This window comes from Hetaerina americana, unplaced genomic scaffold (genome assembly GCF_022747635.1).
Source record: "Hetaerina americana unplaced genomic scaffold, ioHetAmer1.1.p SCAF_36, whole genome shotgun sequence".
In the NCBI taxonomy this organism is placed as follows: domain Eukaryota; kingdom Metazoa; phylum Arthropoda; class Insecta; order Odonata; family Calopterygidae; genus Hetaerina; species Hetaerina americana.
In genome coordinates, this window is record NW_027286941.1 from 1,616,118 (window position 1) to 1,643,510 (window position 27,393).

Here is a 27,393-nt window from a genome sequence, read left to right on the forward strand (position 1 = left end):
GATGATTTTGTTTCCGCAATACTGCCAGTAGCCATGTGCTAGATAAAATGCGAGAATTCCTAGAGAATTAATTTAAAAGTTTCAAATTACCCATGAAACGCATGAAAACCTAATAATCTCATATTTTTAATTGTAAAATGACTAAATTTCAGTATTTAAACTTCCATACATAAAATAAAAAAGATTGCAAGAGTAATTGTTCTCAGTTCGTAATTTTCCAGGACTATTGGCTTTTAAGCTATTTCTTTCTGATAACTTAAATATTTTGTAACTTAATGTCAATGAGAGGAAATCACATATACGTGCAAGAAATACAGTCACTAAATTTGGATGGCAAAAACATTTTTGGCCCCAAGGATGTCTTTCAATAAGCATATTTTTGACGATGGCGCTTGATCGCCAATTGGTCCTCATCCAGAGGGCAAAGCTTCCGCTCTTTTGCCCTTTATCTTCACCAATAGAGGACATGATTACTGGACCAAACAAGGGATTATGGATAAAATCGGAGACTAATTTTAAACTGCACATTTACTATCATAACGTAGAAAATAGCACGAATATATTATATTCTAAAGTAGTGAAATCGTCAGCCATCACGCCACCAATCTGTCGGAAGTAAACTCGAAGATTGAGGGATATACGCCCGTTAATAACCTCCTCAAGACATAACCCCAGCGAGCCAACGAGCAGAAGTTGGAGACCCTTGACTGATTCCACAGAAAATGAAGTTAGAAAGAATTATTAATAGAAAAAATAATGTGATGTGTGGCAATCAAGACAATTTTAAGCGGGTAGTGACATGCACAATTTTAATTAACGGAAGAAGTAACTAAATTCGTGAAACCAGTTCATATTTATAAGGTTATTTTAATTGAATCCATGAGGATAATTTTTCAAATAGCATGTCATCTATATTTATTTCAGCTGGGCAGAAAAAATATCCAAAATGAAAGTAATATAATTTTCTCACATTGCTAACAAATTTCAATTGGGCGTCGAATCTGCAGCTATTACGAATATCTTTTATTTACAGGTTTGCCTCTTGATTTCTGTCAACCACACTGATGAAGACACCGATGTGGCAAAATGAAGAATTATACGAGGGTCATCCGGAAAGTAGTACCCGTTCGTGCCGCATGAAGTGCTGACGACGCGAGTAGCCGCTGGACGAGGTCAGATAGCTTCAGTGGCTTGTCTGCCTTCTCTGAGCCAAGTTGCGTGACGCTAGCATTGCCTGTGTTGTTTCTATGATTGTTTACAATGTTTAAAAAAATTGAGAACGCCGCCAGTTGTGAAGTGAGGGCAGTGATTAAATTCCTCAATGCAAGAAACGTTCGCCCATGTGATATTCATCGCCAATTAAAGGAGGTGTATGGAGACAATGTAATGGACGAGTCGTCTGTTCGGCGGTGGTGTCGCAACTTCAACATGGGGAGGGGGAACACACACGACGATGAGCGTTCGGAGAGACCGTCTGTCATTACAGACCAACTGGTGAGCTCAGTTGACGAATTCGTGAGGAACGATCGGCGCGTCACAATTGATGACATCTGTGAGCATTTTCCCAATGTTTCTCGAACAATTGTTCATGAAATTGTTAAACACCATCTGCATTATGCAAAAATTTGTGCAAGATGGGTCCCTCGCGTATCTCAATGAGCTGGCGGCGAAGGACTATGCAGCAGGAATACAGAAACTTGTCACACGTTATGACAAATGCCTTAATTTGCTTGGAGATTATGTTGAGAAGTAGTTTAAAGTATCCTCTTTCAAATAAAATTTTTTATGTTTGTTAATATTTACTTTTGTGTCTTTATTTCACGAACGGGTACTACTTTCCGGATGACCCTCGTACATTTACTTTTCTTCTAAAGTGTAGTGTGATGAACCTCACGCACAAGTTTCCGAATCGTTTACACACATAAGAAAAAAATATTCGCCAAACCAAATACTATTCAGTAATGTCCCATGGACGAATATGAAACGGCACCACTTTCCCATCCTGCGTGCCATATAGAGAGAGAGCTCTTTTCACCCCGCTACTCTCTCGATTGCCTCCTCATCCTTGCCCACGATAACTGCTTCCTCCCTCCCCATAAACTCCCCCACCCTCCTTGAAACAGCAATAACGTAGGATCAAACGCCATTCAGCTGTCCGGCAGAACATGTAATAAAATTCTCTATTCGGGCTTTCATATCAAAACAGTCGCTCCTACGCTGGAAATTATTTTCGAAAAAAATCGCTTCTTGTGTCCCAAAACTTACGCGTATTTTCCCTTCATTGTTTTCACCCCATATCTCAGGTGAGAGAGTAAGTGAGGGTGGGGTACGCGATCAACGACAAAGCGAGTCATGTTCGGGCCAGCGCTATTGTTTATTATACCCTGAAAAAACAGTCTACAGAAGGGGGATGAATTAGGTGAGGCAGCTTAACTGGTGGAGGAACTCTAGCCACCGAGACCGGGTCATAAAACGCTTACGTAGTTTCCACAGAATTGGAAAACCTCAAAACATGACCAGCAGTCATGAATAACTGTTTCTTTTTATATTGGGAAAATACAAATACTAAGAAATCGTTCGAAACTTTTCTTTTTAATCGCACTAAATTATTCATTTCTAGCCTCAAAGAGCTGTAATAATATTTACTAATAAAAGGAACGTTGTAGTTTTAAAAAAGTATTACTTCTGGCCTCTTACTCTTCCGATTACTTATAAATAAACAAACACACGGAAAATTGGATACATTTATGAGGTACAATGTATGCATCATGTATGTGCGTATTTACAATTCCACTGCATACTACACAATTCTACAGCCAACGTTTCCCTTTACATGTGTCCGCGAAGGCAACAATAACGGAAAAACTAACGAATAAAAATTGCGCATTAAGTACAATCTCACATGCGTATAGTTTTTTCTGCATATATTTCCAATAACCTCTTCCAATTTGAGAACCATTTCCATTATTACGTACATTTCAAGCAAATAGTTCTGTTTTACAAAGCTCATTAGCCGTTTTAGATCCATTATGAAAGGTTTTATAATTATTTATCAATTATCAGGTATTTGGGCAATCTTGAAATAATTAAAAACACCCTCTAGGTGGTAAAGTATCACCTTTAGCAAAACTTGAACATCCTTCGGAAGGTTTTTCAGCTTAATCGCCGATATTACGATCATAAACACTATTTACAGCTCGTTTCAACAGGCTAAATTGTGACAGAGTAAATGTCATAGAGGTATCGTTTTGAATACGATATGCATCAGGCTTGAAATTAGAGCAACACTTGAGGTGATTGTTCCTCCCAGTAGTTGTACTTGAAGTATTTCCTATTCCTAAGCTTTTTTACCATCGACTTTGTTCATATTTTCATTTTTTATGTTGTGCGGAGGTCAATTTCTAGAATATGTCGTTTAAGTTAAAAAATAATTATATTTTGGTGACGATTGATTCAAAAATATTTTACACATGACTGGACATGGTAAAAAATAATAATAATTCAATTTATTTGCGCGACCCTTCTAATGATTTTTATTTCATTTTTGGCATATATAACTTGGGATACGGTATAAAAAAATATTTGAAGAAATCCGAGAGGTTCCCAGACTGTTTGCCCACCATGCGTGCGTGACCTAGTCATCAACGGCAAAGAACTAATCCTTGAGGGAATTAGGATATATGTGAAAACTGGCATGAATAAGACTAACAATCCATCTGGTGTGAATAACGAAATCGATAGAATGATAAATGAGATTAAAAAGTGTAAGGGAGTCGCCTGACTCCTAAATACAAAGTATTAATGGCGACGAACATATATACCAAAATACAAGTCTTATTTACGTTTTATAAAGAGTATACAAAATGAGTATCTCAATTCCACCCATAACGTATTATAAAATGTATAGTTTTGCCAAATCATTATGAGAACAAAAATAAGGTGATTTCCATGGCTGAATTGTCCATTTGTACAGCTGTAGTTTAAATATTTCTTTGACCTATTCAATTTTACTAATGTTCCACGAAAACAATATTTGCGTAGTATGCATTAATTCAGCACAACACATGACAACGCGACAAGAAGTCTTAGCTTAAATAAATATATGAATGACCAATTAGTAATAATTTTCATTATATGGCATACTGACAAACTTCTAAACTTATTTTCGACCTGTAAAGGACAAAAATGATGGGAAATGTGTCGAAAATCGTTGGAAAGTAAATTATTCAGTTACTCACCGAATGCAAGCTTTCAAATAAACCCCCATAATATGAAACAATAGACGTTTTGTTGCTAGTGGAGGGAGGAGAAGCATTAATGCAGACCAGTCCAAGACTCACCTGAAAAATAAGAAAATTACATTTAAAAACTGTACAGCATTATCAATGAGCAGGGTGTTTAAGAAATGAGTATTGATTACATAATGGTCAAAAATTCATGCGCACTTAGTAGAATGTGAGGGTTGGAGATACGCATCTGTAGAATCCAAAGAAAAATAGGAAGTAAGCACAAGGAGGGAGATCGAGAAAGTATTTTACACTCTTTCTTTTTAAGGTTCCGCTTCACTCTTTTTCCGTTCCCTAAAAATACGACCTCAACCAAATTCCTCGCTCTTCCTCAAGGACACAAATAAACTCAGAGCTCGGCCGTCACCCGTTAATAACCCCACCCTCAGTCCAATGGTTTACGTTCACTATAAGCTGGAGTTAAAAATGTACTTCTCAAAAACTATGGTATATACACTGCTCCCTTGCTGGTTCACAAAATTGATGCTTGCATAAACTAACACGAGAAAAACCAAAAGAGAGATTGATAAAGCAAGATGAGATGAAGAATACGATGATTAAATGGAATAAAATCAAAAACAAAAATCTCTGTAAATAAGGAAGAAGTGGATTGGAAGACGGATACGGCCTTTGGTTATTCTGAAGAGCAAAGAAAGGAAAGTAGTGAGGGAGTAAGATGGTGAGGGAAGGGCAAATAAAGTCCCAGCGGCGAATGTGATTCCATCCACTTGTCCAGAATCGATCAAAGACGCTGTATCCAATTTGGAGATATCTTGGCAGGAGGTAAGAAAGGTCCCTCACACTCTTATCACACTGCCTCCTCGTATTGAGTATATATCCGATTGTCCGTTGAAATTATCATATATTCATTCAAATATTCATTTTCCTAATCTTCCAACTTCATTATGACCTATTCTCCAATATTTGTCGCTTAAGACAACTACTAACCCACGATAGTACTTTACCTGCGACAAATGTTGGGAAATTCAACTATTCTTGCAGCCACTAACGTGCCAAGTAGTACTGCGACAAAGTAATTTAATATATTTCACTCGCATATAGGAAATGAAAATGAGCATGTAGATTGTGTATGTGCCTGTAGCATGAAGAGGATTTCATATGCTGAGCGGAACATTCTACATCTCGGTATTTTATCTCAGCGGAATGAACATGAGCTCACTTCCTCCATAATCGTATCTAAAATTCTTTGAGATGTGGTGAAGTAGAAGAATGAAGGTATTTATTTTCATAACGAGGAAGACAAAGGATGAAGTGTAGGTTTTGGTGGGAGACCAAAGGAGGTTGTCTGGAAAAATTCAAAGTAGAAATAAAGGTTGGATGACAATAATAATAAGACTGAGAGATTATGAGATTTTGAGGATTGTCGCGTGCGGAAGAATATGGTGGAAGATGGAAGAGGAAAAAAGTGCTGGTATTTAGGATGGAGTAAAGAGTTGGGAGGTATGTCGCACTGAGGAAAATGATGAAGCAAAAGGGTTTCTGGTGGGAAGAACGAAATTAGATAGCAATGAAGATGAGTAATAGTTTTCAATTGCCGCGCAAAACTGATCCTTATCAGAACACATACGAGCATACATCACGAGCAGCGTTCCACGCAAGAACAAATATTACTTTTTCTTTAATAGCTAGTACGTAATGATACTTTTTAAAAGAGTTATTGAGAAAATGTATTAAAAATTACAACAATCGAATTTGTAAGTCAGAAGGCGGAAATACATTATCAAGGTTTTTTTAGACCAACGTGTGTAGCATTCATAAAAAGTAAAAGTATTCACTTACTAATTCCCATACGCTAACCAAACGCCACATCTCACCATATTTTTTAGGGGTACATTATTTTAAATTAAGCAACACATCTTGGTTTTTTTATAACAATAACCTACTAAAAGCCATTTTCCTCCAATTTATATGGCATGAAGCTGTCTTTCACGCATCCATTCTTAAAGAGAAAAACGGAAACAGTTTCTCTTTGATCAGTCATAGAAAGATTATCTTTTTAATATCATCGGAAAGCTATCATTATTACACAATCAGCTCCTCGTCATAAATTACTGACGAAACGAAGTCCCATAAATCAAGTCACAAAGGAAGCATGTGATCATAGAAACTGCACGACCATTATGCATGGTATCAAATACTACCAACATATGGCGAAGAAGGATCCTGGACGTGTTCACCAAATTTCTAAGAATATCTGGTTTTTTCTGAATGCCTATGTATTTGACCAAGAACGGAGTCATATGTAAGCATCTACCATGTGAAAACAGGACATTCCATCCTTAATATTTCTTTTTTCAAGAGACCTAAGTTCACTAATAAAAATTAAGTTTGTATTGCGACTCACTGCGTCTACATGGGTGTATAAAATACTTCTCCGTCAGCAGAGACAAGATATTTAATACTAGTTCATTAATGCGTGGCATGCAGTATAAAAATGAAGATAATTGAAAATGTCCCGTATTTATTAGATAAGCATTCAATGTACGAGTATAACAATAGTAAGTTGCACGGTGCTGTCGCAAAAAATTGCCGAAACACACGCATTTTTTATGCGTCATTATTTCATACATCTTTTCTTCAATTTCGTGTAAACAATATCAGTTAAATAATAAATATTAGCCGCTCAATTGATGAAAACTATGCAAACCAACCAACTTTGCGTGAATAATAGTAGTTCTATTGATACAAATGCTACCAAAATCAAACCACCGGTGGTTTTAGTAATAATGAAATTTACAAATAACATACATTTTTAATAATATTTCAGTATAAATAAATTGCATATCCGGGCTTCATACGTCGGTCTGATTATGCTTGGAAGCCTAGTTGCCAGTCCGTCGGATAACTATAAATCACGATAGGCGAACGTACAGGTATGGCCACGATAGATCGACACGCGTCTAGCCTGTTCTGCTTGAAGGCGTTTCATTTATTTTTATGAGAATGTGTTAATAAGTTAAAAACTTTCTTTGGCTATGGATTCAATCAGAAAATTCCTAGACCGCAGGAATTGTATGAGAAGTCAGAGGCGAGCGTCATCTTCATCCCAACTCCGTGTGCCCAGCGCCTAAGACCAGCGGATGAAAATTGAAATGTGCACGTTAGACCTGTGGTAGCCTAAGAGGAGAAGACATTAGTTATACGAAGACATTTAAGCACTAAGTGAAATAATTAGTCTAACAGATCTGAGGAAAAGTGATACATCTTCTACGATTTATTGCCTTCTGGGGAAGTAGGGAAGAGGCACTCTATTTGGCATTTGTGCACGGCATGTTTAGGGAGGAGCAGAATACGTAGACTCCCTAGCTTTAAAAAACCACTGAAGAGTGCGCAGATATATTAGCGGGGTGAGAGTAGCGGTGTAAGCTGAAAGAAACACCGCCTTTTGCCGCCAACACGTTCTTTAAGAACAATAAGTGTTGTGACGACGCAGAGGGCGCCATGGTCTAGCGATGAAGCGCATTTTTACCTCTCTGGCTCAGCAAAGAAGGAAACACTTCGTTGCTGGGCGACTGACAATCCTCGCGAACTTCACCCAAGACCTCTTCATAGCTCCAAAGTGACAGTTTAGTTCGCTGTGTCCTCCATAGGCATTATTGGGCCGTACTTTTTTTAATCTCGAGGTCAAACTGTTACTGTGAAATCTTTGCGCTATAGTGAGATGATGGAAAAATTTTTACTCCCCAAAATGGAAGAGTATGGCCAGGAATATGACACAGAAGTCTTTTGGTTTCAACAGGATGGCGCTACGGCTCATACCACCCGTCGTTCACCCCTAATCCTGCAAAAACAATTCCGCGGCCTCCTGATCTCCTCACAAGGGGATGTCCCATGGCCCCCTCGGTCACCGGATTTAAGCCCATGTGATTTTTTTTCTTAAGGGATGTCTCAAATCTGAGGTTTACAAAGCTCGAACAAGGACCTTGGAAGCTCTTAAGGAGGAAATTGCCGATGTCATCGCTGGAATAATACACGATAGGCTGAGAAGAGTTTTCGAAAACTATTTTGAACGGCTCAACACGTGCATCGCTCACCAAGGTCGTCACCTGGATGAAATAATTTTGAAAACCTAATTAAAAATATGGCATAAGATGTAGTATTCAGAAATAAAAACGATTTTTGATTATCTCGGTTGGTTGTTTTACAATTAACTCGTCAAATTAGAGAGCCCATTCTGCTTCACCCTGTATCTCCGTTAATACTTTATTACAAGATGATTTAAAAAACTTGTTTTAAAAGGTGGAAAATGTTTTATCTGAATAATATTTTTACTTTAGCAAAATTTTATAATTCATTTTTTCAAGATTTCCTTAAGGTAACCTATTGTCTAATATAAAGTTCCGCAGTAATTTACTCAAAAGCTGGTAATGACATGTGAGGGTAGAGTTCACTGTAAACTAAGCCGCTCTCTTTCATTGTGACACTATACAGTTTCCTGCGGAATTTGGGTTATGAGAAAAGCGTAACACTTAGAATTTAAGATGGTAATTGTCCAAAGACATTACGCAGGATCCGGACTTGTGTCCTTTTGACTAGTAGGTGATTAATCTGCCATTCTCCGGAAATGGAAATACACATTATATACTTTTACGCACACTTTTTGAAAGTCTCACGGACGTGAATAATAATGTATAGAACTTAGCACTAGTGGGCACAGACAAAAACACAGAAAAACACAAAAAAGAGACTCACTATTTTTGTGTGTTTCTGTGTTTTTGTCTGTGTTCACTAGTGCTAAGTGTTATACATTATACATATATATATATATATATATATATATATATATATATATATATATATATTACATGACAATGACACGACCTCATTCATCCTTACTACCCCAATGCCCATCTATCGCATACAGACGACCCGCCAATCTCAAAAACCTTCTGAGATCCACCAACCCTTTGGCGCCCCCCCGTGACAAATTTCCTAATATTTTCCCTACTTGCAACCGCCCCCGATGTAAAACCTGTCTTCTTATTAGGTCTACTCCCCTCTCCCTACATCCCCATATTGCCTCCTCACCTCGTCCCAACGCTAATTGCCTCTAAAAAAACATTATTTATCTTTTGTCATGCAAACATTGCACCTCTTTTTACATAGGCGAATGCATTACCCCCTTATCCATTCGAATGAATAATCACCAGTACTCCTGCAATTCTGCCTCACTCTCTTCTCTTCCTATCCCTTCACACGCCAATTCACACAACCTTTCATTCGACCATTGTTTTGCTCTTAGCATCCTAGAATCCCTACCTGATTCAGCCACCAATATAGAGGTGAGAACTCGAGAATCCGCCTACATATTAGCTTTCCGTTCTTTCAAAATTCCCACCCTTAACCGCCATCTTTAATTTCTCTCCCAGCATTCCCTCGACACCTCCCCTCCCCGCCCATACCCCTTTCCCCTCCCCAGCATATTTTCAGTCTCACTTGAAGAAGGCCTCTAAGAGGGCCGAAAGCTCGAACAATTTACCGTGTAATTGTTCTTTTAAATGTTGCTATTCTTTTCTATTTGTGTTATATTGTGTCAGCCCATTATTATATATATATATATATAAATATATACATATATATATATAAATATATACATATATATATATATATATATAAATATATACATATATATATATAAATAAATATATATATATATATATATATATATATATATATATATATATACATATGTATATATATATATATATAAATATATACATATTCAAACACGAAATCCCGCCAAACGGCGAATAAATACTCATATATACAGAAACAGATATAAGGAAAAGGGATAGGAACACATATAAAGGACGAACACAATAAAGGTGGGGAAGGCGGAATCGAACGGATCACAAGAGTAAAAAATTTACTTGACCGGGACTCGAATCTCGGATCTTTCCACTTGCCGGGCGGATGCTCTTAACCACTTGAGCTATCGAGGAAACATAATTTACCCTGAGATCCGTGGGTCTAATATGTCGCCAAGCGCCCCGATTCTTTAGCCAAGAGATGGCGTCAGGGGACTGTTTCACCCACCAAAGGAGAAATAGACAGTACACAAGAGGAAAGGAGAGTGGTTTAGAATTCATACAACATCATACAGGAAAGGAACAGTGCGTTTCGTGGCACGCATAGCCAGAAGAAAGAGATGAGCCACATTGGCCAAATACACATTCAAACACGAAATCCCGCCAAACGGCGAATAAATACTCATATTGTGTTCGTCCTTTATATGTGTTCCTATCCCTTTTCCTTATATCTGTTTCTGTATATATGAGTATTTATTCGCCGTTTGGCGGGATTTCGTAATATGAATCCCAAATTTCAACTTAACATGAACTTCCAACGCAGGATCAGGACACACCAGTGCACCAGAATATTTTAATACTGATCGTGAATATTTGCCGAGGTGGTTGCCACAAGTACACAATTTTTCAAAAGACTGACCATCAAACTTGTCATAACAATACGGCTTCAAAGGCCGTATAATACACTAACGACACGCTCACTTCCATTAGACCGAGTCAATTTGTCTCGAAAATTATTCAAGGGGTGAGCGATTGCTCCCATTGATCTCCCAAATGAATCGATTCTGGATTGAGTTCATTCATATACCAATTTTAATGAGATACAAGCATTCGCATAAGAGTGACTCTATTTAGTTGCGAAAACATTTTTAAACCATACCAGCCGGTAGGACGGTGAAAAAATTATTTGCATGCGTATGTGTTCAAGGATATTACTTGAATCAATGGGTATGCATGTCCTATTAAGAATTCAATTTCGCTTATGGGGAGTGCCGTTACCTACTGATCTGCGCAAAAATCTGTATTCATTTCACCCAAGGGGACGTCATAATTTCTAGTGATGCGATAGATAGGCCGCATAAAACTTAACACAAGAGAGCCTGATTGGCGACAGAGAGAAGAAAGATATCTTCCTTTTCCCGAGACTGCAATTCCCATAAAAACCTCGGCAATCTTCATCCAAAAGGTTGCTAAAACTTCAAAGCAAAACATAACCTGCGCACAAGTAAACGCAAGAATGGCTGGATATGGCTATTCAGTATCCTTCATTGAGGAAGGATATTGAATCCCTTCAATGGTTAACCACGGCATAAAACTTTGCCCATTGACCTTTTCCCTTCTCGTGAGCTGTTCTACAGATGCGGCTGATGCCCTGGGAGTTTAAAAACATTACACAGAGGCTTTTATCAGATTCTCTATTTTTCACAATTATTTTGTTCCCATATAACTAGCACATTGCGATTAAAATCAAAAGATCCAAGACCAATCTTAGAGCTATGAATGCTTGTAATTGAGATTGTTGTGCTACATGTATATATTTATACATTTGTTCACACCCTAATGAGAAAAGTAAAAATATAAGAAATGCTTTCCTTCGTAATGTAAGGTTGTTGCTTGCCATTTTATCGACAATATAATCTTTGTTCTGCACTGAAATAGGTCTTATTGAGTAACTCTGAGCGTAGGAAATTACCCATGTCTACGGTTACCTGAGTTAATGCTATCAAGGTTATACGTGGTTTCATATTAGCAAAATTTTGCACCCTTTCTTATAGTTACTTCATCGAGGGAACGTATTCTTCTTTGCCCTACATTATTTCCTTCCTCAGTTCTTCAAATTTACTAAATGCCATCATACAACCCAAGATGTCTTTCTCTTCCGTCTTCTTTCCCACTTTCCTCGCATTTTCCCTTTTTTATAGTGTTCAACATTCCACCACCTCGTAAGATCACCTCCACCCATTTTTATGTCTTCGAATCACAACGTAGAACTTCCTCAAAATTTAAGAATTAAGTTCCTCAACATTCGCCAAACGTCATCATTTCCTCCTCTCTATCCGATACTTAGCGCACCGATCAACAATCCCTTCTCTTTGCACTTTACACTTTTCTCCATTATTAATTTCTTTTGACACCCCTGATAATCAGCCAATTTTCATCCAAAATACTGGCCAATTGCGTGGAATTATCCACCAACTATCCTTTCATTCCGAATCATATCTTAACCTTGCTTTCCTACTCCTTGAAAACCTTTTTACTTTGATTTTCATTAGATGTCTATATGCGACCACAGTATGGGATCCCTTTGAAATAGGGCATGTGAAAAAATTAGAAGCAGTGCAAAGGAAGGCTGCCAGGTACGTTTTAGGGCGACATAGGCAGACCGACAGTGTAAGTGACATGCTAGGCTCACTAGGATGGGGGTCACTAAAGAACAGACGGAAGCTGAATAGACTGTGTGCCATTTTTAAAATATTGAAAGCTGACGGAGGCTGGAAAGAACTGAACGAGAGTGTAAATAAGCCATGTTATCTCGGCAGGAATGATCACCCGCTTAAAATCAAATACATGCCCCAAAGGACAAACACCGCCAAGTTTTCGTTCCTAAATATGGGAATCAAAGAGTGGAACCAGCTGCCTGATGAACTCTTTAAGCCCTTACCCAAAAGCATTAAATCATTTAGGCGTGAATGCAAAAGGTATACATGATGGGATTGTTAAATGACACTATTTAATGGCGACTATTTAATGACACTGTGATATGTTTTAAGAATGACTACTGTTTGTTATATCATGTCATTGCCACCCGGCTTATCGCCTAACAGCAATGTATCCCAAATAAATAAATAAATAAATATAATGAAAATCTATAACTCGTATATATTAACTATAAATTCAGTAATCAACCCGAAGGTCGATTTGGTAGGTAATGGTAGAATTTACCCAATAGGCCGACTGCGTGAGAAATTCACACAATATTCATTCATTCTCAGGGTACGTAAGGGGGTCAGTTTCTTTCCCTGTGCTGGTTATGATTTCCCATGAAGAGCTGATGCCCAAAAAATCACACAGCTTGGGTGGAGCTGCGGGTGCCCAGAGAGGCGTACCCAGGAATCAAACCTGAGCTCTCTAATCAGTAATCTAACGCTCTACCCCCTGGACATATACATAACAGCAATAACACGTGAAAGATCATTTTTAATGCATACTGATCTGTCAGTTACTTCCGCTATGCACACGCAAACTCACTTTTGGTTCTTCGTGGGAACCGATAGCTTTACTTGTATGATTACCCTATTTTTTCAATAAAATTAACTGAAAGACTAGCAGAGAAAAATTAAGTAGATACATTATTGATAGTGCTTACGCAGCACTTATGATGTGCTTTTACATTTTCCGGGATAAAAATTTAAATTAGACTAAACATCAATATATCTTGGGCAATTACTTTTGATTGAGCGGTTTACTAAAATTTTGCGATATGGAGTGGCGAAGCGGAATACATGAAAGGATCAGTAAAACAGGATAATGCGAATAATCCTGTGTTAATATTTTGTTGTACAGATGATAATTCGAGATAATATTGCTATATTTCCCGCAGTGACTTGATACACATCCTAATGGCCAAATATAACGCACGACACCTAATCATAATGCTTTAGATCAAAATTATCCTTAATACGGATATATTATGCATTATGACAAAAAAATAGAAAGGAATAAAATTATGAACTGACACTTAAGAGGTCGTTTTAATGATCTAAATTAGGGAGAAGTGACAACCAAATGAGGCAGCGTGATCACTAATAACGGACAGGCCAGTCATTAAATATAGGTTTCGGTTGATACAAGCCGCTAGGGCATTATAGATTTAGAAGGGGGATCAATTAAAGATAAGGCTCCCCTCTGATACTTTTGTATAATAACTTCTTAGATCTATTTTATTAATAAACCCAAACTACAGTTAAAATGTTTGATAAAAACTGCACTCTATTATAATGTTTCTGCCTATTAGCAATGATTAATCCTATCCATATCCGGCCAACGAGAAGCATTCTGGAAATGTAGGTTTTAAAATTATGCCAATAGAGAGACAAGAAAATTGGACTAAGGACGCACTGAGTTGCACATTAAATACCAAATATGCAAATAATGCAGCAATTTGAGCATTATCTGCTCTCTCCAGAAATAACCTCAACATGTCTAATGGAAGGGACTGAAGTTTTCAAAATGTCAATTAGATAGTGAATTCATACCGGGATGATAAATAATAAATATTAAGAATAAAATGGTAGTAAGTAATGATTGAAAGGCTGTAAAAATTACTCTTTTACCGCTGTCTTGCCCTGTTATCATAATTATGATTATAAACAAAAGTAAAAAGTTAACTGTACGTAAAGGTGTACGTAGATAACCTATGAATAAAAAGTGGACTGGCTATCAATTAATAATGATAATTCATGGCATGCAACAAGCCACCCAATGAGGAAATATTTCCAAAAATAATCATGAACTCTTTGGTTCAAAATATAGATCGACAACTATAGCATTTTTAAAAAGAAATAAAGTCATTAATTCGAGAGTAAATACAAAGTAATGGCGGCGGTCACTTTTTCAATCTATACTAACTAAACTAGCAGAAATTTAATGGAGGCAAATGTGAAATGGGCAACTGATTAATAACGAAAGACACTGCAGTGCCTGTAATAATTGGTGTAAAACAAAAAATTAGATACTTCGTTTTTTTCATAAAAGGATTCTTTTCAATAAAAAAGTATGGGATCTGATCACGAATAACGCTATATTTTTCTTCCTCCGTATATAAATGAAGGCTTTTTCATGATAATGAATTGGCCACGGAACCGTTTTGAGGTCAAAATAGTGTAATTTAGTGTATTTTATATCGTCCTGAATGAATTAAAATAATTTATTCCGCCAATATTTTGCAAGTTTTGTGTGGGATATTCCAAAATAAAACTTTATTTAATGGATTTTGTGCTTCCCAAATGCCTCCTCACCCCTTTGTTTAGAAAGGAGGTTTATGTCACGATCAGATAAATACGCTGGATAGTTTAAAACTATGTCCACCTGCTGTTGGCCACCCTTCAGAGTTACGGCTGGGATGAGGGGACGGATGGGCGTCCGGGGGAGGATGAAAGAGAGGTTGTTTCCATTCCGCTCTTACAGTTGTCACTCCAGACGGGCTACTTTAATGGATGAATGAAAAATAAAAATTAAAGAAATATACTTCTTTTTTCATGCTAAACTCTCGGTGAGATAGATTTGTGGGAGAGGAAAGAGATCAATACTTTTTTAAGACGTACTTGCGTTCGCACGTCATTATTAGCTGCCAGAAGGAATACTCGTGTCTCAAACAAGCAAATTTAAAATTGAAATTCCATTGGAAAAGAAAAAATAAAGAATAACCTCAATAAATTTTAAAAAGTAATAAATTACTTCTTTATTTCATTAAATAACATAATTATAAAAGATTTAACCAAAGATATCAAGGTTGAACTTAAGAACTGGGAAATTTTGAATGCATAATTGTGCATTTGTATTTTTGAACGCCTCTCAACACTCCGCCTGCAGATGTGTTAAATGTCATTTCTTATTTTCCTGGTCTAAAATTATAAGAGTGTAAGATTAGGATCTTCATCCTCATGACTTGGACGCTAGAGCATCTAGCGTGATTCGAGAGCACACAGTGTCTAATAAATGATACGCTTGTCTTAGCTAGCATTCGTTTATTATTATCAACTATGTCTTCAATACAATTACTAAAAGTCAAATATTTGAAATTGCTAAACCTTCATATAGGAAATCATTTTTGTGAATCTTTGATTTTCTTTCCCTATATTTCAGCAAGAAACTAACTGGAGCACTAGCGGGACAAGTGCCACCATTGAGGAAAATCCTAACACTTACCAAACGAAGAGAAAGAAACGGAGTAAGAGAAAATAATCCAACAAGCAGTGGAATTAGGGTTATCTTCTCCAAGTCGGAAGTATTTCCAGCCTGTTGTGTCTACTCCGAAATGAATGGGGCGACAAGACTGCTCAAAAGCAGAAAGAGCGATTGGGGAATGCTCACCAGAAACTGGAAGAAGATACGTGTTTAAACAAGACAATTTGGTGCCTAATGTCAATTTTAGGTAAAACGCATAATCATGATGACAAAAAAAGCATCCACTGGTTGTTCTTATTTAGAGCTATGGTTGACATTTCGAGCATATCTCCTCGGGTAATGGAATGATTCGCAATTAGCTTTCACTTTTCACGGAAGGATAATACAATCCAATGAATTCACCTGAATGGTATAATAGAGAATTTCAAAGACTATCTCGTATTACTTCAAATTCTATCAGACATAAATTTAATAAATAAAAAGTAATTATATGCATCATAATGAAATGCTTTCAGAAGAAACTGTCAGTAAATGATCACTTAAATGCCGTGCGTCTATACAATAATCTCACTATCCTCTGAAGAATAAAGCTCAAAGGGATCTGTGTTTGAGCGATCTGAATGGGCTGAAAAGTTTGAAGTTCCAGCTTGTACTCACTGTACGCAAAGCAGTGCACTCAAAATATATATTAAATAAAAATATATATTAAATTAAAAATAAATATTTCAGTTTAATTTGGCGTTGCTTCAGGGATGGGGAATATCCATTTTTCACATATCCCATATGGCTTTTTCCAGCAGGTAAGCCACCAGATTTGGCCAGAAAAGCGCGAAAGTGGCATTACTTATACATTTTTCAATCTCCTACTTTAATTACGTATTAATTTATTTAGATAGTGATCACAGTACGAATTTTGAATTGCCGAAAAATTTAAATCATCGCTCTACGAACGATGAAGGATAAATTTGATGGTTTGTGGCTCTACTTTCTAAAAATTCATGATTGCTGAATAAATAAACTTTACACACAAAAAATTAATAATACTAACGGTTTCAACACATAACCTGATGATGTTGCTAATGCGTGGAAATAGGTAGTATCATAAAGCTTTGTGTGAAAAAATACGTTTATTTATTCAGTGATGAAAAATTAGATTTTTTTATCAAAGGGAAAATGTTTAGCATTATAAACTGCCAAGAGTTGCTTTTATGAGATGAAGTTACACACTACTATTGAAAATCCTGATTTTCAGCACTTAGTTACGGTAGTTTCATTTCGGTTAAGGCTAAAAGTCAGATCTTTAAAGGCTGCCGAAGACCGCTAGATTGAGCCTACATTAGACAAATTAAATAGATATAATATCGAGAAATTCTTTAAAGCCCTTAGAAATCAGTTAAGTTTACCCCTAGGAAGAATATTAAAATTAATTCATAGGTTAATCACCAAAGACCATTCTCAGTAATTGGAATCAAGTTAGCCATTAATGATGGCATTTCGAAGGGAAGACCGGATTTACCGCAACAGAGTATTGAGGTTTCATAGAGACTTTTTCAGCTGCATACACACATCAAGATAATGCAAAGTTGTCAGTAATTAGGCGTCAAAAAGGAAATTCACGCATACACCAGATTGAATATTAATATTAAGTTTTATTAAATTAACATTGCATTAAGGCGCGTTCAGAGACGAAAAATTATTAATCTTTACGAATAAAGCTAACTGCCACATCCCGGCACTGCGTTTGATCTTCGATGCAAGAAGTGTATGCATACGTGCCAAATGTGTTTCGATCATTTCTATTATTTATTCGTTGAGTGAGAGATTCCCAGAATTCAAACCACACACATCCACAAAAGTGGCAAAAGGCGTCATCGAGGAAGTGGCCTAAACATTTAAGAAAGGAATCGAGCATTTGTGTAGAACTCCTCCTCTAAATTTCTACGTAAGATACACGTATCTTTTCACCAAGGCGTAAATAGAGAAAAAGGATAAAATTGTAACAGAAAAATACTGTTAATATTCGGAGAGGCATTCCCCTTTAAAGAAGGCAAGGACTTATATAACTCTAAATTATCCGTTAGGAAATAAAGGTGAAAACGTAATGGCTTTTAAATTATATCGGAGAGGAGTAACCACTCAAAGATCCTTTTAAGTAAGTGATGATCACTGTAATATCATTAGTCCAGATGATGCTATAGTGTAGCAGAACTAGTCGACAGTAAAAATGTTCTTCTGCGGAAATGCAAAGTTAGTTGATTCTTCCTTGTTCATTGAAATTGTAAATGTAATATAATGTTGGTGGCGCGAGAAGTACCATCCAAAATTACAGCTGTTTCAAACAGGGCTTCTAATTACCTCACACTGAATTTCCTAAGCGTAGGTTACGGATAATTTATCGTATATAAATCCTCCATCGAAACAAATGCCTTTGTTCCGAGGGGAAACATCAGATGCCGCAATCATCATCATAGAACTTGCTTGAATATGTGCAGGTTGGCTTCCAACCGTGCAGATTAATTCCGGATTCAGAAACAATTCGGTGGATGCCACCTATCGTTAGTTGAAGAGACATCATCTACAGCTATCATTCGCAATAATGTTCCCTAGATAAATCCAGCCCCAGAAAATCACTTGGTCTGGCATGCCATATGCAAAGGTGTTTTGGAATGCATGGTACCTTAATCTCTTTCATCTGTTTACTAGGTTAAAACGAATCTTCGGCGGATAAATATGCTTTAGTTTCAACATGGAATCTGGGGTTGATACCTAACGCCAACACCCATTCAGAACTGGAAACTACTTGGGTTGATAGAATGGGAACTACTTAGGTCACTGGGTTGATAGAATTTTATTTCTATTAAATTTGACCAAGGCAATAGAGCATAAATTGGTAATAAAGTATAAATTATTATGCTATATTCAAAAATGATTGCCAACCATATGTTAAACACAATTAAAATCAAATCTTAATCCCATATTCACGCTACTATGGTCAACACCATTCAGTGTAAGTACCTTCAAATGAGTGCCATTAAATCAGCCAACCTTTGCATATGATATTCACTTTTAAAAACGATACCTATATTCCTTTAATTATACCACTTCAGCATGTGGTAGTTATAGGAAAGCGACGCACGCAAAAAGTATTTATTTTTGTTGAAATTTCATTAGAAACTCAGGCTTAGGGAGGACTTATCCCGGCGTTGAATAATAAATCAAGTCCTATAGCTTATCCCCTCAATTAATTCATTAAAAGAGCGGTTATTATATTCAAATTCCTGAGGGTTTACAGGGGGAAATGATGAGGCCTGCAAATTCGAACTCAGAGGCTGATGAGTATTCCACCTACCATCAATATATTTGAAAAAATAAATGAAACCTCGTACGTGGCCGTATAAACTCAAGAGCCGCAATCAGCCCGAGATCTTTCTTAATCAATGCCGCCGTGGGTTTCCTTGTGTTGCAACCGTACATTTATTTTTCCATAAGTCATAGTCTGTAATGCACTAGAGGCTCAGTAATAAGGACTCCCACCTTCAGAGATCTAGAGTTAAAGCTAATTGCACGTTGGTAGTCTGCCTTGGCCAGACCCATCCGAGTCCCAATGGCGTCATCAGAAATTCTACCCATCTCTTACCCCATCCCCCACTCGCCCTGCCACCATCTCCTTCACCGCGCTGTCCATCACACGCCCCATCATGCGTCTCTTCCCTCCACGGCGATCCAATGTTTCCCAGATACCAAACCCAAGCGATCGTTTGTCATGCTGGTGCGTTTCCTCATAGCCCGTGTTCATAAGCACAAGAATTTACAATGCATTTTTCCATATCTGCTAATGTTTGCGATAATTCTTAATTTTAGATGTAATTTTTTCTAAAAATGTACAGGCAAGTTAAAAAACGATGGTATATTGAGCATCCGATTATGGTTCACCGCATCACTTTTAGGGTAGTTTACAAAAATACACAGAAATACTGAGTCCACTAATGAGGAGGTGACTCTGATGATCTTAGGACACTATTTCGGATTGTTGAAACGAATTGAAACTAGAATAAATTATAAACAAATGCACAGCCACGGAATACAGCAGTATTAATTTAGAAATGGATGCAACAATATTGCATTTAAATAGATAGTTTTGCAAAAATGCTACATCATGAGTTTCGGAGCCAGTTTTCTCTCAGTTTATCTCACTTTTGATGATTATACGGGCCCTTCTTATTTAACATAGCTACAAATAACTGTGCAATAGCAAATTTAATGATATATTGTAAAGTTAAAGCATTGTGTAAAATAAATTTAGAATGTGTAGAAGTTATTGGGATACTTCGGAGGAAATGCCAATCAATTAGATGAAAAGTTCGATAAAAGTTAAATGAAAATCAAAGATGTTTTGGGTTATAAATGAATATTCTTACGACAATAAAGTAAATCTGGATGTGTCACTAGAGTGACTAAGAGAGGAAACTCATGCAAGACTTGCACATAGGAATAAAATGTTCAATTAGACCTACACATTCAGGTTGAGCACAATATTCACGTTAAAGCCTGGCATCGAGGGATGAGTGAGTCATAAATATATTTGAGCAAATAATAATAAAAATGGTGTTTTAAAACCACCTCATACCTTTTTCGTGATGGTTCAAGGAGTAGAGCTTAGAAGTTTCCTTAAATAGAGTGCAGACTATTTTGGCGCTCAAATACAGAAAGAATTCTAGTGTCTCCGGCACCATTTTAGCTCTCCTATTATACGCAGGATCTCTCTTGGATAACGTGTCAGTCAGCTTACTCAGCATCTTCAACCTCGCTCGTTGATGGCCCATCAGGTTCATTACAGCCAAATTGCAAAACCGTGATATAACGTAATTTAGGGGTGGTTGAGGCTGTTTTAATGACCAGAATGAAGAAAAATAAACAAAAAACTGCGTCACGTAATTAATGGACGGCCACTAATGATATTTTACATTCAGGCACTAATATCACCTAATTGATATTGGCTAAAACTTCATACGCATTTATTTAGCGCCGATGGTAAAAAAAGGTAAAAAAGGTACTCATTTATCGTCGGACCCTGAACGAGCTTCTTTGCCTTTACCATACCGTCCCTATCTTTTTGCCAGTGTCGGAGGACAAAAGATGGGGGCTAGATGCGTGCGGGGGGGAGGGTGTGGTGCAAAAGGAGCCGAGGCACGCCACCTGCAATCGAGGAACCCTCGGTCGACAACGTCGCCTCTCTCCTCTTCGTCGCTTGATTGATTTCCGCGGCTTCAATGCGACCGCGCACCGGGATCTCCTTTAACTCCCGACGCCACACCACGCCCACGCTGATGAAGCATATATCTACGCCTATAAGGCACCCTTCAAGCCACTACTAGGGTGCGCGGCAGGGGTGCTCCACACTAGACGCCCTTGATCAGGGCCACCCATTCCTTGATATTTAAGAAATATTCATTGAGGCATATGATTTAAACGAAGCAAAAAACTAATGTAATAAACAGAATTACATGCACTATAGGCTATAGTCTACAACTAGGATATTGTGCAAGTAAGGGTAGCTACTATTAGTGGTTGAAAGACAAGAGTTTAACAAAATACAGATGACAAACCACCTGACATAACTCCTGGGAGAATTCTAAGACATCTCTTCTAGTCCCCTTGCCGTTCGCGGGAAACATGGTTGTCAGTTTTCTAGTTATCGAGTCAATTTTTACAGAGTCCGTTTGTCAGTATCATTCTTTTGGTACCAGTTTATTGTCAGTCCAGCCTACCAGAAATCATTTATATTGTTTACTGTATATCTCTATTCATCACTCCAGTATTCCTATTCCAATAAATCCTCTTTCCAGTTCAATATATCCCTCTCTTCCCTCTCTTCATTTTCCGTGTCCAACACACTTTGGACCCAAGCATCGTCATAAGTAAGCATTTATTAGCCGAATCTTTTATTTTTATTCATTACGTTCGTAGTAAAATTTTCTAAATAGATCATGATACCATTTTGTTGAAAGAGAGGCATGCCTATATTCAATAATCAATCTACATCATTTCTTTGTTTAAAATTTGTGAATAATATGATTACGCTACAAACTAAACATATAGAAGTTGCTGACAATTAAAAGACCGAATGACAATGAAGATAGTGATGAATCGGCTTTCTCAAGAATAAAATGCGTTGAGATTGGCAATAAATTGAACAGGAAAAAATTATATCACGGAGGCGTTTAGGACGGTCTTTTATATATTGAAATAAAATTATTAATTCCATCGCAGTACAACGTAGAATATACTGCACTGCTCATTAATCACGTGTTTCGAAATACAAATGAATAAAACCTCATTGTATACGAGTGAAAGTGAATGCGTTCTGATACGTGGGTAAAGATGATATTATTTACAAGTATAGGGAATTAATATAAAAAACTAATAAACTAAACATTATTAGAAGTTTAAGATACTGATCACTCGAAAAAGAAAGTATTTTATACTGGGATCCAAATTAATAAAAGTGAAAGAATGTTTAAGGGAAAAATAACATGCTACAAAGAACAAGTTTCTACGTGTAATCAATGGCGAATTTTTTTTTAAGTTTTATGCGGAGTCTATAATAGTGTTGAAGTGATCATTATAAACAATGAATAAAAGGAGTTACATTCAATGATTTTCCACACCTTGCACGCTTTAAATTTTGTCTGAATGTTGTCCACGAGTCCCTTTACAGTTGCTCATGTCGGTTGGCATTGTCTCTGACGTGGCGTGTGGTGATTCCTCGCTCCTCTACGCCCGTTGTCACGAGGTAGTTTTTCTTGTATTCTGTTCTCAAAGCTCTGCTGTCACTTTCCCTTTCCAGGATAGTACGCGTATGGCTCTCGCATTGGTTTCCACAAAAAAGTGATTAATTGATCAATGACGCCCTCAAACCATCTCCTTTTCGACCCGATTCTTCCTCCTTCCCCCTCACCCCCCTCCCGGCCGTCATCTCTCTCCCAATCCCACCCCACCTCACCCCTCCCCTTTGCCCCTGTTGCCCTTCGTCCGTACCCACCCCTCCTTGGCGTTACTACACTGCTCCGTCGACTCACCTACACTTTCGCCAACTTTCCTTTACACCTTCATTTCTCATTGAGGAATATCCTTCGGTGATATTAAATTACCTTGTCGCTTCATCAACAGAGTTATGATCTGACAACAGTCACCATACGTTCAATAAGTCCGCACAAAATTCTCCTGGATATTCAAATAACTAAGTCTTTGCATTTAGTTTGAAATACCATATCATTAAAAATCCTTTCAGACACCTCTGCCTACTTTTAGGCATAGATCTACCTAAGCACAAGGCGAAAACACCGTCAATTATTATAGCCTCTGCATGATTTTCTATTTTTTTCATTAATGCCACTCCCTACCTATCACCTCACTCCTGCAATGGTAAGTTAAATCTCTTAATTCGCTGCGTTCGCTTTTCTTATGCATTTATTTTTTCCTCGGTTATTCATGCATTTTAACGGAGGTTTTTGTAGCAAATTAAGTCCTGGCATTCCTTCAACCGTATAAGTATCCTTTTTTCAAAATCCTTATTATTTTATTTAATAAGAAATCTGTATTCCCCACATGATGGATATTTTATCGCAATTCAACACATACTCTTAGCTACGCTAAATAGCATGGCATTTTTTAAAGCGTTACAACTTGTTATCCCTGCAACCAACTGCTCATCAAGTACCTTTTTCTTTCTTCCATTTGTCTGTTTACCCTTCCAATCGTCTCTTCATTTCTCCTTGCGTTTACTTTTTCTTTATCAATCAGCCAAATCCATCCCACTCTATCTCTCGTTTCTACCTTTGCCCACCTCCACTATTACCCTTTCCTAGTGTCGGGTGAAAATGGTTGTCCAATCGATTGAGGGCATTTGCCACCCCGCTCCCCTATGCTAGGCGCACCGACCCTCAAGCTAACCCTCATCCTAGATTCGGCACTCTTTGAAGTTTGTCTCTTCTGCCTTCGACCTTCTTTTTTTCAGAGAACTCCAGCGGAACCATGAGTTAGGAGTGACGCGGGAGCCACTACTCTTTGTGCTCAAGAACTGCGCAGCACGTCGGATAGTGCCTGAGGGGAGGATAGAGATTTCGAGCTTTCACTTAATTTTATTCTCCACTATTTTTGCAAGTTGAAGGTGGCCCCGGGTCGATAATGTCAAAAGTGGTCTGCTAATCTGGTAAAACGGCAAAAAAATTCTCTCCAAATTCATTCGAAGATATTCTAGTTAGTTTGGCCTTAAGTATTTGGACCCAACTCCTCCCTCACATTTCTGTCAAGCTGTTCGTATACACACTAACGGCCTTTATTTCAACTGAAAGCCTCGATCCCTCGGTTTACCTTCTGAAAAGGGTCCGTGGTTACCCACTGCTTCAAAGTTCCCCATCCCCCTCAGCCCTCCCTCTCACACGGCCTCCGGTTTAGCTAGCTCCGCTCACGCGACCACCCCACCCTGACCGTCGCCCACACCAACTCGACCAGCCTCATTTTCCCAAACTCGCGCTCATCACTGCACCGCCCGCTAATGCCTTCCGCCTCCCACTTCCCCAACTTGTTCCTCTCCACACATTTCTCGTCACGCTCCAAAGTTCTGACGTCATTTAACAAGAAATGAGTCTAATTTCAAAGAAACTGCGGGAGATGCCGCAACAGTAACTTCGCACGGAGTCATCCGCTAATGTGCATTTCAATGCAACAATGTCCACATTTCAGGATTTAATAGGACGTCTGCTTAGCTTAACTGGCTAAAGCACTCGACCGGACATGGAGGGGTCTGGGTTCGAATCCCGGTCAAGGCGAATGGTTTTTACGCTCTAAAATTGTTGCATTGAAGAAATAAGTGCATTGGAAATGTTTCCGTGGGTATATTTAAGTGCAACACAATAAATGAAAGGACGCTATAACGAGGTATTCCAAAGTAATTAAAAATTTTCAATTTATCCTGGTAAAATTCTTTTATCTCGGATATACTATATATCACCATTTTTCTTTCAACATTTTGATTAAATAATTACTCAAACCAATATACATGCAACACATACAATTTAATATTTCACAGTTTTCAACCCACTTCACCTGCGTCTGCTTCAGCTCTCACTTAGTTCAGGAAATGATTTTCTCCCGATCAATAGTTGCTTTACTCGTAGATGAAGTCATTTAAACAATCCCAGAGAATAACGAAGAAATTAATTATTGACTAAAGAAGAATTAGAGAACATTTAACTATTGAGAAAAAGCTATGTTCTCAAAAACCAACTTCCTCTCATCCTGAAGACTATCAAATACAATACGAATATAATACTGACGACTTAAACCTTGATCTTTGAAGCAAAATCTTTCAAAATTCAACAACTGAATTTAATTTCAAAATAACTACCGAATCAAAAATAGGGTTATACGGGGACGGCTATAAATATTATACCCATAAGAATACACTTTTTCATCCAAAATTATATTATATTTTAGGATTACTTTGCAACCATATCCGTCTATGATCGTCCCAGAAAAAATAATTATACAGAATGATGTTGTGATCATATCCTTCATAGGCGAGAAATATTTCAAAATATTGAAGATTTGAATGCTATTGTCTGCAAACAACTAAGCTGCACAAAGAGGAGTCTACGCATTTCCATCTAGAAAATGTCGCGTCAGTGCTTCTGTTCGCATTTTCTTCTAGATTCCTTCCGTGAAATATTTACAAATCTCAACCTTGTATTCTCCACTTTTTGCGGTAAACGGGAAACTTCTGTCTGTTTATTGACACATGAAAAATAAATTCTTTCCTAAGGAAAAAATGTAAGCAGGAAAGGTTCCGTAAAGTGCCGTAAATAACTAGATGAAGAAGCCTAAATAATTTCTTTGGCCCAGCTAAAGAAAGAGACGCTCAGATATAATGATTGTGAATATAACTCTCGGGCATAGAAATAAACCTGGTAGGGCTCACATGATTCAAAAGTATCAATGGCGATTTGCTTACAACTGAAATTACCCGTCGAGTATTTATAGCTGTATCTCTCCTAAAATGATCATATGCTATTCCTTAGGGGCAGAGTTTTTGGGATATTATTTTGGAATACACTCGTCATATGAATCAAAAAGTAAAAAATCAAAAGACATAACTTCTTTTCTCGATTGATTGAGGTTTACGGAAATGGACTTCTTTCGAACTTCTGAGATTAGTAGACTGTCGCCAACGAACAAACAGATTTTGTCTAAGAAAGATAGGAGAGATAATTACTAAATATTGTTTACCGAAGTTATGAATTATACCGTTAAATATGCAAATAAGCTAAAATTATTCGGCTATGACGCTTGTTCGTACATTATGTTCATACCATAATGTTGGAGATTAACTAACTCAATGTTTCAATCATTTATCACATACTTTGACAATAGGATTGAGCTTTGCCTCAACATTAATTAAGGCGCTCAGAAATTTATTTTAAATTAAATAAGACCCTTAATAAGCGGGTACATACTTGTATACACGGAATACGATGACGAGTGAAAATATAATACATGACAGGAGAATATGATCAAGCAAAGAAAAATTAAAAGTAAACTCACACTGGGGCTCACTTAACGTTTCTTTATTGATACCCGGGGGGGGGGGGGTTGATGCAGTCAAGGAGGGTGGAAGGATTAGAGAAAGAGCGGCGAGGAAGGGATTGAAGGGAGGGCGGGGCGAGATAGGAGAGAGAGGGGTGACGGGATATGAGGGGATGAAAAGAGGGAGTGAGAGATGAGTGAGGAGACCCGAGGGTGGTGGGCAAAGGATTGGAGGGGCAAGTGAGGGGAAGTAGGGTAATTGGAAGGTGTGAGACTGGGCAGGGGGTATTAATGGATCGCATTAACACCTTGAGCGAAGAATGATTTCTTTAGCCAAATGTGAGAACTACCCATTTGGCTACGCCATTTCTGCTCGTGCTCAAAAGCTTGCCCAACATGTGAGACACTGCGAGTATCTAACAGCATGCTTATTTCTATGTACCATCCCCAATATTCTCATTATGAGGGTAAAAAAGTAACTTTACACTTCCACAGTAAATATTTTATATATCACGACCATTGTTTCGATGCTGCACATCATCATCAGATAGCATACATCAACATTTTTTCAACCTATTTAGTCTGGCTCCCAGAGAGAATTAGGGGGAGTAAGTAGGTGGAGTAAGGAAGAGGAGAGGGGGTACGGTAGGGGGAGTAAGGGAGAGGGGGTAAGTTAATTTTAAGTGCAGCAACCTACTAGTGGTCAAGGGGAGGGGGAGGGTATGTATTGGAAGGTTACTGGCTCGGATTTGTGTCAGTTTATATTAATTAAATGATCATTAAATGAA